This window comes from Eurosta solidaginis, chromosome 1 (genome assembly GCF_040869045.1).
Source record: "Eurosta solidaginis isolate ZX-2024a chromosome 1, ASM4086904v1, whole genome shotgun sequence".
NCBI lineage: Eukaryota > Metazoa > Arthropoda > Insecta > Diptera > Tephritidae > Eurosta > Eurosta solidaginis.
Window position 1 is genome coordinate 190,982,948 of NC_090319.1, and position 17,797 is coordinate 191,000,744.

General features: G+C 40.2%; 1 protein-coding gene and 1 pseudogene across 2 annotated transcripts in view; both read left to right on the forward strand.

Moving 5' to 3' along the window:
- tw (Protein O-mannosyl-transferase 2) overlaps nucleotides 1-17,797 on the forward strand; it is a 2,413,568-nt gene that overhangs the window by 2,126,245 nt on the left and 269,526 nt on the right. The gene's annotated exons all lie outside the window — the stretch shown is intronic.
- Nucleotides 721-17,618, forward strand: LOC137238745 (serine incorporator 3-like; annotated as a pseudogene).

Genomic DNA, 17,797 nt, shown 5'->3' on the forward strand with positions numbered 1-17,797 from the left:
ATTTACGAATAGCTGTACTGAAGTCACGGGTAACTCAAATACAGTGTTACGTTTGATGCGCTCACAAGGCAATTACCGGAGTAAATTCCGCAGAAGCTACCAAAATAATAATTACCGAGGGAACCAAAAGCGAAGATATGATAACACCTCTAACCGGTATAATAATAATAGCAATAGACAACATAATAATTTCCCAAGACGCAATTTTGGAGGTCAGTCAAGATCATCTAATCAAAGTAACACGCGAAATCTCCGTAATAAAAACCAACAGGAAAACCAGAAAACTCTACTCCAAAAGTAAACTCCAAGGGTAATAAAGTATGTACATTAAACTTGCATCTGAACAGCTACACATCTACCAAAACTACTCTAAATAAGTCAACTTAAACGTTTCTGATAGATACAGGAGCGGATATCTCAATTATAAAGAAGGATCAAATTGACAGTAATGTCACAATAAATAACTCACAGATCACAGATTTAAAAGGTATTGGTCGAGGCATAACAAGCACACTTGGAACAGTCAAAGCAGATCTAACAGTTGATAGTCTTTTAATAGGACACAAATTTCTCATAGTAGAAGATAATTTCCCAATCCCATGTGATGGAATTTTGGGACTCGATTTCATTAAGAAATATAATTGCATTTTAGATTATAATATAAATGGGGACAGCCTAATACTACGACCATATGATTACCCAGAAGATATAGTTATACAAATGACGAATAAACCAACAATCAATAGCATTACAATACCGGCAAGATCCGAAGTAATTAGACAGGTTCATATCAACAGTAACAATAATGAACTATTAATACCACATCAAGAATTGACTGATGGAATTTTTGTAGCCAACACGATAGTAAATTCAAAGCAGGCTTTAGTAAGAAAAATAAATACAACAGATAAATATGCAATCATTCAAGATTATGACATCAAAACAGAAAATTTAGAGGACTATGTAATAACTGAAAATACACCTCACAATAAAGCTAATAATAAAGAAAATTTAGAAAGATTGAATAAAAATGTTCCGCCATTCGTTAGTAAATCACTCAACACATTGTGCTCAGAATTCGTTGATATATTTTCATTATAAACAGAACCAATCACGACCAACAATTTTTACAAACAAAAGTTGCATATGAAAGATAATAATCCTGTCTCTATTAATAATTATAGACTACTTCAAGCACATAAACAAACAAGTAAAGAAATTAATTCACGATGATATTGTGGAGCCATCAACTTCAGAATATAACAGCCCTATTTTATTGGTACCTAAAAAATCCCTTCCAGGTAAACAAGAAAAAAGGTGGAGAAAAGTCGTTGATTTCAGAGAAATAAAAAACAAATTGACAGCTGATAAATTCACTTTGCCTAGAATAGATGATATTCTGGATCAATTAGGAAGAGCGAAATACTTCTCATGCCTAGATGTAATGTCAGGATTTCACCAAATAGAACTCAGCTCAGAGTCAAGGGATATCACATCCTTTACAGCGGATAACGGCACTTATCGTTTCAAAAGATTGCCTTATGGGCTCAAAGTAGCTCCAAACTCATTCCAGAGGATGATGACGTTAGCTTTCACAGGTCTAAAATCATCACAAGCATTTTTATACATGGACGATTTAGTTGTATTAGGATGCTCCGAAAAACATATGATTCAAAATTTACGGGATGTATTCTCCACTTCAGAAAATATAATTTAAAATTACATCCGGACAAATGTCTATTTTTCATCCAATAAGTTACTTATCTTGGACATAAATGCACAAGTGCTGGAATTTTACCAGACCCAAATAAATTTAAAATTGTTCAAAATTACCCATCTCCCAAAAATGCCGATGAAGCAAAAAGATTTGTCGCATTTTGTAATTATTATAGAAGATTCATACCAAATTTCGTGGAATACGCTAGAATACTAACAAGGCTTTGTAAGAAAAATGTCATCTTCAAATGGACAGACGACTGCGAAAAATCTTTTAACTACCTAAAAAATGCATTAATTAGTGCAAATATCCTACAGTAACCCAATTTTGATAGAGAGTTCTGTATTGCAACTGACGCAAGTGGTTATGTTTGCGGATAGTGGTGTGATTATTTTCGAATTATATTCGCATAAACGTTATTCGAATAAACGAATAAATTTATTCGTTTCAAATTGTTTATGGGGTTGGCAGGATAAAATTTACCTTCCTTTTTCTGCCGTGGGATGTAGCTGATGGATACGGCTGCTGCGGTGTTGATGGCTATGATGTGGTGGTGATGATGGCGGTGGTTATATCTGCTGCTACCACCGGCAGTATGATTTTTGCTCTGACTTACTGGAGCGGTTGGGGATAATGCACTGCAATACTCGTTGGAAACGATATACACTTTGCACTGAAACTATGTTACCGAAATAAATAAAAAGGCAACTGGGCTTTCTTATTTTAAAGAACTATTTCTTTGAATTTAAAAGAGATTTACAACTTTTAGTGTCACACCGAATGGATAAAGATTTTCGAATGGAATAAAATGATGAAATGTCAAAAACAATAATAAATATATGCATGTGTACATAGTCACATCTGTCAACCCATTTTTGGGGTTGCCAGAGAGGTGAAATACGCTGGCGTGTTAGCGTACAATACAAATGTCTCAAATACTTAAATTTAATAAGGAATATGTACGTAATAGGATATACGTATTTGTACATGCAAATAATTCAAGATGCGTACTTATACGTAGAAGATACATATTTAAATAAATTCAGTATAAAATTCAGGTAAATTCATTTAAATTCAATTTAGGTTTCCTTAAGACTAATTTCTATTAAATAGAAGGGTTGGCTCTTGGCGACTACGACAGTCGCTCAACCATCGTCCCCGCCCTAGGCGCGTTCAGCGGCTAGAGCCTCTTGCAGCTCTTGAAGAGTCCGTAGTGCATCTCGTACGAGGAGGTCAGACACCTTTCCCCTGAAAGTGGCAGTTTGCAGCCCTTGAGCATTGCACCGAACGGTGCGTCGAGCGGCAGTAGATGCTGGCGGTTGTGCTTCGGTAACTGGACGATACCGAGAGATAGCTGGGCGAGAACGGGGTCGCACGGTGGGGGCAGAGGGTACCTGAGGAGGTACTACTTGGCGACCAGGCCGGGGTGCCTGGGTATGACGTGGGATGCTCGGGGTTGCATCCCGTCCATGCAGCAGAGAGTGATGCCGTAAGCCGCAAGTTCGGCAGCGATCATGTGAGCTGCGTTGATCTGTGGCGTGCGATAGCGCTAAGCAATTTTGGCAGAATTTATGCGCCCTCTCGAGAATCCATCGTTGTGGCGGCTTCAGTTTCTTGAAGACGCTGCAATTGCGAAGAGTGTGGGTTTGCATACATACGCGGCATCGTCGGTAGTCGATTTGCAGCGGCGGGCTGCGCGCGACCACTCCTGACCGCAAGGAGTTTCGGGGTGCCCGTTGCTGATCGCTATTCATGACAATCTGAAAGTATAGTTGTAAATGCCTTTTAGGTGAAAGAAATGTTAAGGCAGGGAGTTTCAGTTGGCATTATGTTGCGAAATACGACTACTAGTGACGGTTATGTGGTAAGAGTGGACAGAGGTGGTTTGAGAGTAGCTACAAATTCTCCGGGGTTGCCCGATAGGGTGGGCTTTCAGTCTGAGGGAGGAAACAGAGCTTGACAAGTGGTCGTGTGAGGGTGCCGGTTTGAGTACGAACGTCAACAACACGTATACGGCCGTCAGGACCTGGATTTATTTTTTCAATACGTCCAAGGCGCCATTCAGTCGGGGGAAATGAGTCGTCGTGAATGCAGACACACTCACCGACCTTGGGTTCGGGTTGTGGATTTTTCCACTTCTGCCTTTTTTGGAGATCCTTTAGGTAGTCTTCCTTCCACCTTTTGCTGAACTGATGATGTAAGCTTTTTACCCTGTCCCATCAGCTTATAAGAGATAACTCCGCGTGGTCAACTTCAGGGATAGCGAGGAGGGAGCTACCTCGGAGAAAGTGGCAGGGGGTCAGCGCGGTAAACTCGGTGGGATCTTGGGATAAAGGTGAGATAGGACGAGAGTTTAATACGGCTTCAATTCTTACCAAGAGGGTGGTAAATTCTTCAAATATGAACTTGTGGGCTCCTGCAGTCCTCTTGAAGTGCAGTTTGAAACTCTTCACTGCAGGCTCCCACAAGCCGCCCATGTGAGGAGCTCCGGGCGGAATAAATTTCCAATTGATGCCCTGGGGAGAGTATTTCGCTATTACTTCTTGAGATGCAGTTTTCATGAAGTCAACGAACTCTTCTTCCGTCACTCTTTTAGCTCCAATAAACGTTTTGCCGTTGTCACTCATCATTGTGGCAGGATATCCACGACGTCCGACGAAGCGAGCGAATGCTGCGAGAAAGGAATTTGTTGTTAGGTCCGAGCACAGCTCAAGGTGGACAGCTTTTGTCACGAAACAGACAAAAACGGCCACGTAGCCTTTCAGTAAGGTGTGAGACCTTAGCAAGGAGGCTTTTATTTGAAAAGGCCCCGCAAAATCGACACCGGTAGTGGTAAAAGGCGGAGCGTATGTGCATCGTTCCGGAGGCCAGGCCGCCATGATTTGCGATCGCATTTGCTGCTTGTAGAGGGTACTAGTTTTGCACTGATGTATGCATCTCTTTATGAGGGGTTTGAGTCGTGGAATATAGAGATCCTGTCTGAGGCATTGCTGCATTAGACGTATTTCGGCGTGAAGAAAAGTTCATGGAGGTACTGTATATAGAGGACAGCGAATCTAGATTTCTCCGATATAATAACGGGGTGTTTTTCATTGTAAGTCAACGTCGAATGAACTAGTCTACCATGACCCCTGAGGAGCCCGTTTTCATCGAGGTATGGGTTGAGGGTTAGTAGAGAGCTTCTTTTATCAATGGGTTTTGCATTTCCTAAGCATGCTCTTTCGCGAGGAAAATATCGGGTTTGCGTTAACGTCACAAGTTTATTTTTCGTTTTGCGGAGATCTTCATGAGACATAGAGGGAGTGTAAGCGGGTTTAATGCCTCGAAGTCGGTCCTTGAAATTATTAATGAACCTGAAGGCATATGCCATGACCCTGAGGGCGCAAGGAAAAGAGGAAAATCGATCCAATACATCGGGGTCATCTTCAGCTGAGTATAGTGCTTCGACTCGGCGCATTTCAGGCGGGCTGATGCTGCGGGTAGATGGGTTTGGCCAATCTTCGGGGGGCTGGGTCAGCCACGCAGGGCCGTTCCACCACAGCGAAGAATTTTCCAAGTCCATGGGTGTGCGTCCTCTAGTGCCCATGTCTGCTGGATTGTCGCGACTGCCTTCATGCTTCCAGGAGGCGCTTCCGACGAGATCCATAATTTCAGCTGTTCGATTGGATACGAAAGTTTTCCAAGCGTGGGGAGGCTTTTCGAGCCATGCTAACACAATTTCCGAGTCAGACCACATGTAAATATTTTTAAGAGAGAGCTCGAGATGGGATTGTATGACGGCGATTAGTCGGGCAAGGAGTAGAGCTGCACATAGTTCTAGTCTTGGAAGACTGGTAGTGCGAAGAGGGGCAACCTTGCTTTTAGCGACCAGAAGGTGGGACGACGTGGTGGCACCGTGGGTTGTTCGCAGATATATAGTGGCGCAATATGCCTTTTCTGACGCATCTCAGAAGCCATGCAGTTCAACCTGCTGGTTCGGGATGTAGTCAACCCATCGAGGTATCTTTATGTTTGAGATGTTGGGTAAATTTTTTGCGAATTGCGTCATTTAATGAAGCGGAGGGGCTTCACTGCTTCGTCCCAGCCAGTTCCGTCTATCCATAGCTCTTGGAGTAAAATCTTGGCCTGAATCATAATCGGCGTAAGCCACCCTGCGGGGTCAAAAAGTTTTGCGACCGAGGAGAGAATTTGTCGTTTTGTACCAGCGGACGAGAGGGGTATTGAGTCCACTGTATAAGAAAACGTGTCGGTCAGAGCGTTCCACTGTATGCCGAGAGTTTTGGTGTTGCTTGCTTTTGGTATTGGCAAGTCCTCTTCTTTGAAATTTTTTATTATACTGGGGTGATTGGCCGTTATTCTCCGTAATGGAAATCCTGCTGACGCTAACACTTGGATGAATTGGGAGAGAGATGTTTCAGCAGAGAGAATTTCATGGCTGCCAGAGAGAATGTCATCTACATATGTTTCTTTCGTCAAAACAGGGACGGCTTTGGGGAAAGTGTCTTCTACATCTTTGGCCAGTTGGTAAAGAGTACGTATGGCGAGGTAGGGGGCACAGTTCACACCAAATGTGACTGTTTTCAGACGATAGTCTTTTATGGGGTCGCTCGGAGATGAGCGAAAGACAATCCTCTGATAGTCTCTGTCGTCTTCGTGCATTATAATTTGACGATACATTTTTTCTACGTCTCCGTTGAAAACAAACTGGTATGTCCGCCACTTGAGGATCAGAAGCATCAGATCGGGTTGGAGGGTAGGGCCGGTATAAAGAACGTCGTTGAGCGCATGTCCAGATGCCGACTTCTTGGAGGCGTTAAACACGACCCGCACCTTTGATGTCTTTTTCTCCGGTTTGACAACTGCCTGATGAGGAAGATAAAATGAGAGGCATTTTCCTCCGTCAAATTTTTCATAGAGCTGGTTTCCTCCATATGATCGAGGGTGAGGTATTCTTCTAGGACACTATTATATTGAGTCTTTAAATCCCCTTTCTTGTGGAAACTTCTCTCCATTCCAAGAAACTGGCTTAGAGCTGAAGACCGAGGGTGGGATAATGAGATTGACTCTGGGAAGCTGGGTTTAAACGGCAGCCTTACGATATAACGACCGTTATCATCGCGTGAGGTTGTGGCTGCATAGAAATTTTCGCAAAACTCGTCTTCTGGGATTATTTGGGGTTTGGTGGGAACTTCCTCCAATTCCCAGAATTTACGCAATAGAGAGTTAAGATCTTCGTTCGTAACTTCTGACACTTGCATGCAGAAAGCGTTGACCATCACAGGGGCTCTACCGCTCAGAATCCATCCAAAAATTGTTTTCTGCGCTAGAAGATGGGGGGAAAGTTTCTCAACGCCATTTTGGATGATTTGCGGTATTACATCACTGCCTAGGACGATATCTATTTGCGAGGGGGAGTGACAGTTCGAGTCTGCGAGGTTGAGGTGTGCCCATTTTGCTTGAAGCTCGCTAGTGAGCTTAAGCGAGGGAGCATGTTTGTTAGCCGGGGTAATACTATTGCCTCTGCACTTATTCTAGTTTTAAAATCGGGGGATACCAAAGTCAGAGAGCACAATTTGTTTGAGGTCTGAACTACCTTGCCGCCCATCCCTGATATTTCAAATCTAGAGGGTTTGAATGGGAGCTTGAGTCTATCTTGGGCTCTGGTAGAGATAAAGGTTCGTTCAGATCCCTGATCCACAAGAGCTCTTAGTTTAAAAATGTCTCCTTTATGCTCTACGGGAACGATAGCCGTGGGTAAAATTATTTCACAATCGTTTTCGGAATAAAACGATTGGACTTGGCTTTTCTGCGAGCATGAAGGGCTTTCATCCAGGGCATTGGCTTGATCGGGAGTATTCCGGGTGAGACTGTGGAATTCGTGGTCGTGGCTTGTGAGGCTGTCTTTTGCAATCGTGAGGGTTGTCTTTTCGGCACTTGAGATGTGTCTTCGTGAAGAACTGAGTTGTGCCGATCTTGACATTGATTGCAAGTTTGAGTACTGGAACAGTCTTTCAATATGTGTGACTGAGAGAGGCAATTGAAACACATATTGTTTTCTCTCACAAAGCTTCTGCGATCAGAGGTCGACAGCTTCTTAAATTTGAAGCAACCTATAAGGGGGTGAGATGAGGTTTTACACATAGCGCACTTGTACATTGTTCGCTGCTCTGTCATATGAGACTGGGTGTGGGAGGTCGATCTATTTTGAAAGGTATGCGACTGCTGGGGTTTGAATGATGGCCTAGCTTGTGGGGTGGCTTTAAATTTATTTGGTCGCCATTGATCGACTCGTCCATTTTGGACCAGTTAGGAAGTTCTCTTCTTGAAGTCAGAGACTGCTCCCATAACGTGACTGTATTTTCAGGGAGTTTAGAGGTCACGAGATAAATAAGTATGGGGTCCCAGTTATCTGTGGATACTTGTTGGGTAGCGAGAATTTGTAGGCAGTTATTTACCGACGATTACAACTTTTGTATATCCTCACTGTTTTCGTGGTAATCGTTTTTAAATTCATCAGGGCCCGTATTTGGTTATCTACGAGAACTCGTCTGTTCTCGTATCGGGATTTTAAGGCTTCCCACGCTAAGGCAAAGTTGTTCAGTCAAGGGAAATTGGTTGACTATTTGAGCTGCCTTTGCCTGGGTTTTGTATCTGAGGTGATACAATTTTTGCGCTTGGGAGAGTTTCGGGTGATCAATATAAACGGCTGTGAACATGTCACGAAATGAGGGCCATTTTTCATAACCACCATAAAATATTTCGGTATCGCAGGGAGGGATCTTTAGCGAAATACCGGAGTTGTCGGATGGACCTGGTGTGACGGTAGGGGGAAGGGGGCATTTGCTTGTTTAAGCATCTGAAGCTGGTCTTCGATCTGTGCTTTTGTTTCTTCGTACACTATGAGACAGGACCTGTATATGCTATTAGCAGATGTTGGAAAATCTGCGGGCAGGTCCTGATCTGGGGTTTCGACAATCTTATCGAAGACGGTTTGGACTCTATTCCAGAATTTTTCTATGTTTGAGTTTTTTATTTTGAGTGAGGTCTCCGTGTTGTCTTGGAGCGACGTCGACCTAAACCGAGCACAATATTCCATAAAATTGTCCGTTTCGGATGTAAATTTTTTGGGGGCAGACGAGATTTTAAATTTTTTAACTCCTTGAGTTTTAGAGCCACCTTTTTTGGTTTCATCGTCACTCATTTTTGAGCTTTGTTTTATGACGCTTAGAGTTGAGAATTAATAAAATTTAACTAAGAGAGAGAAAAAACTTTTTTTTTGAATAGAGAGTATTTGCTTTTAACTATGTGAGGGAGTTACGTTTAAATATTCACTTTAAATAGCAAGAGAGAATAATTTCCAAAACTAAAAAAAAGTTTTTAAGTTAAATTTATTTGAGGGTGAGACTGAGCAAATTTGACCACTGTGCTGCGTTTGCACTGTATTTAATGCGTATATATGGGGGAGAATTAAATATACGTGGGAAAAATTATGTGAGATATATGTATATACACGTATTAAAAAGTATCTCGGGGGTAAATTATTATAATTTTGATACGTGAAATTAATTCGTATGAGATTATCTAAAAAGGTGTCTTTTTTTTTGTGTTTTTGTTTTCGGTGTGACTTAGAGGAGTCTTATTTAGCTTCGATTTGTTGGACTGTAGAGGCTTTGGGGAGAGAGAAATTAGTAGCTTATCGAAATTCTTAATGGGGATTGAGAATTTATAGCGTGCAAATTTAATGCGAGAAAAGTGCTATTACACGCACTGCACCACTCTTGTACCACTGTGCACGATATTTTATTTCACCGCTTATGTCGTTTTCTTTCTTTTGTATATCCGTATGTATGTATACGCAAGTATGGAGATTTAAAATATTTTTTGCGTTTTGTATTAATTTGAATGGGGATAAATAAGAAAACTTTAGAGGTTTTGCTATGATAAACAGCAAGAGAAGACACTGTATCGATTTAAGAGGGATTAAATAATTTTAGAGCGATATGCAAATGTAATGCCGAAAAAAAATTATTTGAGAGGTAAAATCGATATGCGTGCCCACTGTATCTAGCTTAGCTTTTCTTATTATGTTTTGCACATATACCGTACTGAGTTTTGCAATATGGGATTATAGCTGTGTATATATGTGCATATGCGAAAAGGTATATGTGTATATGAAAAAAAAAATATGTGTATATGAAGAGGTATATACGCGAAGTTTTGGCGGGAAATTGAGAAAATTTGGCGGGAAATAATAATCCTCGAGAATGAATATTTCTTTAATTTTCTCGTTTATGTTCTTCGCCGCACTGGGAAGTGGGTATTAAACTTGATTATTGTTTTGACATTTCATTTTTTATTTTATTATACATTCGAAACTCTTTACCATCCCGTGTGTGACACAAAATTTGTAAAGTCTCTTTAAAGGATATGTATTATATATTAAAGGAAATAGTTTCACTGCATAGTATTATTTATTTGTTTTGGTGAGGTGTAATAACGTAAAAGAAACAATTATAGCATGGAAATCGGTATAAGAATCCTCGTTGAACATTACTAACTTTTTCTATGGTGCATAACTCTTGATGAATCTGGACTATTAAGTTGTGTGTGAAAAGAAGTCCTAAGTGTTAACAGCCTTATTTGCTAGCTGTGAACCACCGTTATACGCGATATCTATACGGCGCTTTAATAGTAGAAATAAAGCATAAGTTAGCTTTGATGCAATTCTTGCCAATCCCGCTACAGACAAACTGAACGCGATATTATCCAGCCCAGGAGCCACCGCCACCAGCTTCAACCGCCGCCAACATCAAAGCGCCATTTCACAACCACCAGCATCGCTACCACACCTACATCCCACAAGAAGGAAAGGAAGGTAAATTTTGTATTGCCAACTCCCCTAAACAATAATTATTCGAATTTTTTATTCGTTTATTCGCTTTAATTTATTCGAATTCCTTTCCTTATTATTCGGATAGTACTATCCGATAGTGCGCACTATCCGGATACTTCGAATAGTAAAATAAAAGACATTGCGTTCATGTTACGCTCATAGCTTGTGCAGATGAGCATGCATGTATACCTACATATATTTACGTGTGTATAGATGCATATGTGCATATATTTTAGTTTGTTTGGGGTTGCTTTGTTAATATTCATTTATTTAGTTACATATATTTACGTAACCAAAGTTGTGCTTGAGTGTTAAGCTAGAAATAGTTATCGGGGTCGTTTACCACTGTACTTATCATAGGACTTTATTTATTAGTAAACAGGTGTGGAAATGTTCATACATAATGGTACATGTAAAATATGTACCTAATTTTAATAAGATTAATATTGTAGGGGTTTTTGTTTCCCATATACATATGTATGTAAGTTGTATGGAAAAATTTTGTTTTGATTTCTTTTGGTTTGTATAAACATCTAATTGGTCACCATTGAAAAAATATGTTTACATGTTCCGAGCGAGTTTTCTCAAATGCTGGTAATATTGTTAAGCCTGCAAGAAGTAAACTTAAACCATATCTTGTATCAGTTTTAATATTTTACACCAAAATAACAAATAAATATTTACACAGATTTTAGAACTAAGTCATCATTTACATATATATAAATAAGGAAATCAGCTTTATATGACACTGAAATGAGTAATTAAGCTAATATTGTTTTTATTGTATGTATGTATATAAAAGAAATAAATAAAAGAAATTTTTTCATGAAATCTAAAAAAAAAATTGTTCACTTTTAAAAGAAAATGTTAAGGTTTTTTGCTTTTTGAATGTCTTATAACTCGAAATAAACCTCAAAATACTACTGATCATTTGTGATAAGTGATTTGTCTTCTGTTCAATGCGGAGTATAGGTACCCACACCATCAACAAAAAGAAGATGGTATCCTCATTTTATACTTTCCATTGTGTCGTTTTTTATACTCAGTTGAGCAGAGCTCACAGAGTATATTAAGTTTGATTGGATAACGGTTGGTTGTACATATATAAAGGAATCGAGATAGATATAGACTTCCATATATCAAAATAATCAGGATCGAAAAAAAATTTGATTGAGCCATGTCCGTCCGTCCGTCCGTCCGTCCGTCCGTCCGTCCGTCCGTTAACACGATAACTTGAGTAAATTTTGAGGTATCTTGATGAAATTTGGTATGTAGGTTCCTGAGCACTCATCTCAGATCGCTATTTAAAATGAACGATATCGGACTATAACCACGCCCACTTTTTCGATATCGAAAATTTCGAAAAACCGAAAAAGTGCGATAACTCATTACAAAAGACAGATAAAGCGACGAAACTTGGTAGATGGTTTGAACTTATGACGCAGAATAGAAAATTAGTAAGATTTTGGAGAATGGGCGTGGCACCGCCCACTTTTACAAGAAGGTAATTTAAAAGTTTTGCAAGCTGTAATTTGGAAGTCGTTGAAGATATCATGATGAAATTTGGCAGGAACGTTACTACTATTACTCTATATGTGCTAAATAAAAATTAGCAAAATTGGATGAAGAACACGCCCACTTTTAAAAAAAAAATTTTTTTTAATTCAAATTTTAACAACAAATTTAATATCTTTAATGTATATAAGTAAATTAAGTCAAAATTCAACTCCAGTAATGATATGATGCAACAAAATACAAAAATAAAAGAAAATTTCAAAATGGGCGTGGCTCCGCCCATTTTCATTTAGTTTGTCTAGAATACTTTTATTGCCATAAGTCGAACAAAAATTTACCAATCCTTCTCAAATTTGGTAGGAGCATAGATTCTATGACGGTAACTGTTCTCTGTGAAAATGGGCGAAATCGGTGGAAGCCACGCCCAGTTTTTATACACAGTCCACCGTCTGTCCTTCCGCTCGGCCATTAACACAATAACTTGAGCAAAATCCGATATATCTTTACTAAACTTAGCCCACGTACTTACCTGAGCTCACTTTTTCTTGGTATAAAAAATGGGCGAAATCTGACCATAACCACGCCCACTTTATCGATATCGAAAATTACGAAAAATGAAAAAAATGCCATAATTCTATACCAAACACGAAACAAGGGATGAAACATGGTAACTGGATTGGTTTATTGACGCAAAATATAACTTTGGAAAAACCTTTTTAAAATGGGTGTGACACCTACCATATTAAGTAGAAGAAAATGAAAAAGTTCTACAAGGCGAAATCAACAGCCCTTGGAATCTTGGCAGGAATACTGTTAGTGGTATTGCATATATAAATAAATTAGCAGTACCCGACAGATGATTTTCTGGATCACCTGGTCCACATTTTGGTCGATATCGCGAGAACGTCTTCACATATACATCTAAGGGCCACTCGCTTTTAAAACCCTCATTAATACCTTTAATTTGATATCCATATCGTACAAAAACATACCAGAGTCACCCCTGTCCCACCCTAATGGCGATATCTCGAAAAGGCGTCCACCTATAGACCTAATGCCCCCTCCCTCTTAAAATGCTCAGTAACACCTTTCGTTTGATACCCATATCGTACAAACATTCTAGAGTCACCCCTGGCCCACCCTAATGGCGATATCTCGAAAAAGCGTCCACCTATAGACCTAGTGTCCACTCCCTCTTAAAATGCTCAGTAACACCTTTCGTTTGATACCCATATCGTACAAACATTCTAGAGTCACCCCTGGCCCACCCTAATGGCGATATCTCGAAAAGGCGTCCACCTATAGACCTAATGCCCACTCCCTCTTAAAATGCTCAGTAACAGCTTTCGTTTGATACCCATATCGTACAAACATTCTAGAGTGACACCTGGCCCACCCTAATGGCGATATTTCGAAAAGGCGTCCACCTATAGAACTAAGGATTACTCCCTTTTAAAATACTCATTACCACCTTTCATTTGATACCCATATCGTACAAACACATTCAGAGTCACCCTGGCCCACCCTAATGGCGATATCTCGAAAAGGCGTCCACCTATAGACCTAATGTCCACTCCCTCTTAAAATGCTCAGTAACACCTTTCGTTTGATACCCATATCGTACAAACATTCTAGAGTGACCCCTGGCCCACCCTAATGGCGATATCTCGAAAAGGCGTCCACCTATAGACCTAATGTCCACTCCCTCTTAAAATGCTCAGTAACACCTTTCGTTTGATACCCATATCGTACAAACATTCTAGAGTCACCCCTGTCCCACCCTAATGGCGATATCTCGAAAAGGCGTCCACCTATAGACCTAATGCCCACTCCCTCTTAAAATGCTCAGTAACACCTTTCGTTTGATACCCATATCGTACAAACATTCTAGAGTCACACCTGGCCCACCCTAATGGCGATATCTCGAAAAGGCGTCCACCTATAGAACTAAGGATTACTCCCTTTTAAAATACTCATTACCACCTTTCATTTGATACCCATATCGTACAAACACATTCTAGAGTCACCCTGGCCCACCCTAATGGCGATATCTCGAAAAGCCGTCCACCTATAGACCTAATGCCCACTCCCTCTTAAAATGCTCAGTAACACCTTTCGTTTGATACCCATACCGTACAAACATTCTAGAGTCACCCTTGGTCCAGCTTTATGGCGATATCTCGAAAAGGCGTCCACCTATAGAACTAAGGATTACTCCCTTTTAAAATACTCATTACCACCTTTCATTTGATACCCATATCGTACAAACACATTCTAGAGTCACCCCTGGCCCACCCTAATGGCGATATCTCGAAAAGGTGTCCACCTATAGACCTAATGCCCACTCCCTCTTAAAATGCTCAGTAACACCTTTCGTTTGATACCCATATCGTACAAACATTCTAGAGTCACCCCTGGCCCACCCTAATGGCGATATCTCGAAAGGGCGTCCACCTATAGACCTAATGCCCACTCCCTCTTAAAATGCTCAGTAACACCTTTCGTTTGATGCACATATCGTACAGACACCCCTGGTCCACCTTTATGGCGATATCTCGAAACGGCGTCCACCTATGGAACTAAGGATCACTCCTTTTCAAAATACTCATTAACAGCTTTCATTTGATACCCATATCGTACAAACACATTATAGAATCACCCCTGGTCCACCTTAATGGTGACATCTCGAAAAGGCGTCCACCGATAGACCTAAGGCCCACTCCCTCTTAAAATGCTCAGTAATACCTTTCATTTGATACCCATATCGTACAAACAAATTCTAGAGTCAGCCCTGGTCTACCTTTATGGCGATATCCCTAAATGGCGTTCATCCATAGAACTATGGCCTACTCTCTCTTAAAATACTCTTTAATACCTTTCATTTGATACACATGTTATACAACCACATTCCAGGGTTACCCCAGATTGATTTTCCTTATTTTGTCTCCATAGCTCTCAACTGAGTATGTTATGTTCGGTTACACCCGAACTTAGCCTTCCTTACTTGTTAATTATGAATAAGTTACGCGATGCAGGATTTTAAAAGGACAATGCTGGTTAATATTTATTGTTAACGAAATTTCCAAGCGCGGAATTTAAAGAAAGACAAAGAACATATACATAATCGATTAAAAACCCACAACTAAAAACCGAAGGAAAAGTTTGCCTGAATATTTCCTTTTACAATTACCTACACATATGCATTTATGGTTGTAGGACTGTGATCAGTCAGTAGCAGTAGTTAGGTCAGTCAGTAGCAGGTAGAATACACGAGTATACACACATAAAAGTATTGCAAAAACCAAAAGATTTAAAAGAAAAGCATTTCATCCGCAAGCATATCAGTTGGTCTATTGTCATGCAGGTTTGGAACGTAATGCACGCCGAAAATTAGCAACAGTATATACTAATGATAAAGCGACACCAGAAGAAACTTTAGAAACATTTTTTTTGATCCGTATTTATTGATAATGTCAATCAACCATACCATAAATACTATGGAAATGTAGGGACTCCTCCCACTGAATTTGAACCCGAACAACTTTGCGTTGCATTGAGTAGCGATGAACATTGATATCGCGCACGTATAACACCTCAGATTGCCAAAGATGACATCGGAGTACGCTACATCGATTATGGACACCCGGAGCTGGTAGATGCTGGTAAGTTAAGAAACTGGGAGAAAAAATTCTATGCCAATACAAATGCGTATGTCCTGAATTCAGTATTCCAGTACGTACACTGCCCACAGATGCGCTGCCCATAAGTTACCAATCAAAGAAAGCCGATGAAACAACCGATTCAGATGCCGTTGTAATAGAGACGTAAGCGCAGCTAACACGACTGGACGAGCCTGTATTTATCGTGAATGCGTTGGAGGTACAACAAAATCATTTGATAGGTAAGTTTCATTTTTGTAAGGGTGATAATGTTATTGATGTTCTACTGAACTCCCAATTAATAAACTCACTTCATGCGCAAGCAATTGAAAAAGGGATAATTCAAATATGTTCGAATGTGTTGAATTTTTAAAAATCAATAATCTGCAATATTAGTTGTATAGAGTGCTTTGTGTTGCACAGGCACAGTGGCAATCTGCTGCTGAAGTGCTTGCCCAACATGCAAGAACTCCACCTCGTCGCGTATCATGTGCGCTTTCATGCTATTGGTGGGTACAGTTTCAGGCGCCATAGCACTTTCGCCCGGACTACAGGACACACTCAAGAAGCTACCATTTTGCATCAATTCCACTTCGACAGTTAGCGCCAAAGCTCTTTCTTATACTGGTAGTCTATAAATTGATTGTGAATACGCGCTCGGTTATATGGCTGTATATCGTTTATGTTTCGGTGTGGCCTGTTTCTTCACGCTGATGGCATTGATAATGTTGGGGGTGAAGAGCTCCCGCGACCCACGTTCTCATATACAAAATGAATTTTGGGGATTGAAATTTCTGATTTGCTTTGGTGCTGCCATTGGTGCAATTTTCATACCAGATGGCTCATTTGGGCCGGCTATGATGTGGGTGGCCTTAATTGGCGGACTTGCATTCACTCTTGTGCAGCTGGTGATAATTGTAGATTTTGCACATTCGGTAGCTGAAAATTGGATTGAAAACGCGGAAAACAATCGTGGATACTTTTATGCTTTGTCGCTTGTTGGCATTTCTATATTATATATCTACTTTACTCATTCCGGCGGTTGCGGTCTTAACAAATACTTTATTTCCTTCAATATCATTCTGTGCTTAGTGATAAGCATTCTTTCTGTAATGCCCGCTGTACAGGATCGTTTGCCTCAGTCGGGTTTATTGCAAAGCTCACTGGTTACGATCTACACTGTTTACTTGACTTGGTCTGCTGTTGCCAACAACCCAGAAAAAGACTGCAATCTTAGAATGTATGGTATGATAAATGGCGTTGCAGCTGGAAATGCAACTTTGCCGCCTCCTACACATAGCTCCACAGTAACTTTCGATACGACAAATATCATTGGATTGATAGTTTGGTTATTCTGCATTCTATATAATTGCATTAGCTCTGCGGTTGAAGTATCAAAAAACTAATAATGATGGTGAAAGGCGTGTTTTAACAGAAGCTCTCTCAGATGCAGAATCTGGTGCAGAGACAGGTGTAAGTGATAACGAAACCGAAGGTGTTACGTATTCTTGGTCAATGTTTCATATTGTTTTTGTTTGCGCTTCCTTATGTGTCATGATGACGCTTACCAATTGGTATAAACCCAATTCAGATATTGAGCTATTCAATGCTAATGCTGCTTCGATGTGGATTAAAATCACTATATATGGTTGGAGTTTAGTAGCACCAATTATATTAACGAATCGTGATTTTAGTTAAAGAGTGAGATGAAGAGTTGGCACGTAAAGTAAAGAAAAACATTAATTAAATTTACATTTTTAATTGAGCTCTGTATTTATTTATGTATAACTATCCATCTGTACTTGTCTAATGGTTAAAGAAAGAGCGCTTGACGTTTGCGGGGGGGGTTGCACCGCTAATGTGCCACTATTTCATTAATCTTCATTGCTTATATAACGTGCCATCATGTGTGTTCGACTATAATGACTGACGATGGTGCTGTCATCATGTTTCGACCTTAAAGGTCGTTGTGAATCATTGTTTCAAGCTACACCGTCCCTCTTCAATGTGCTA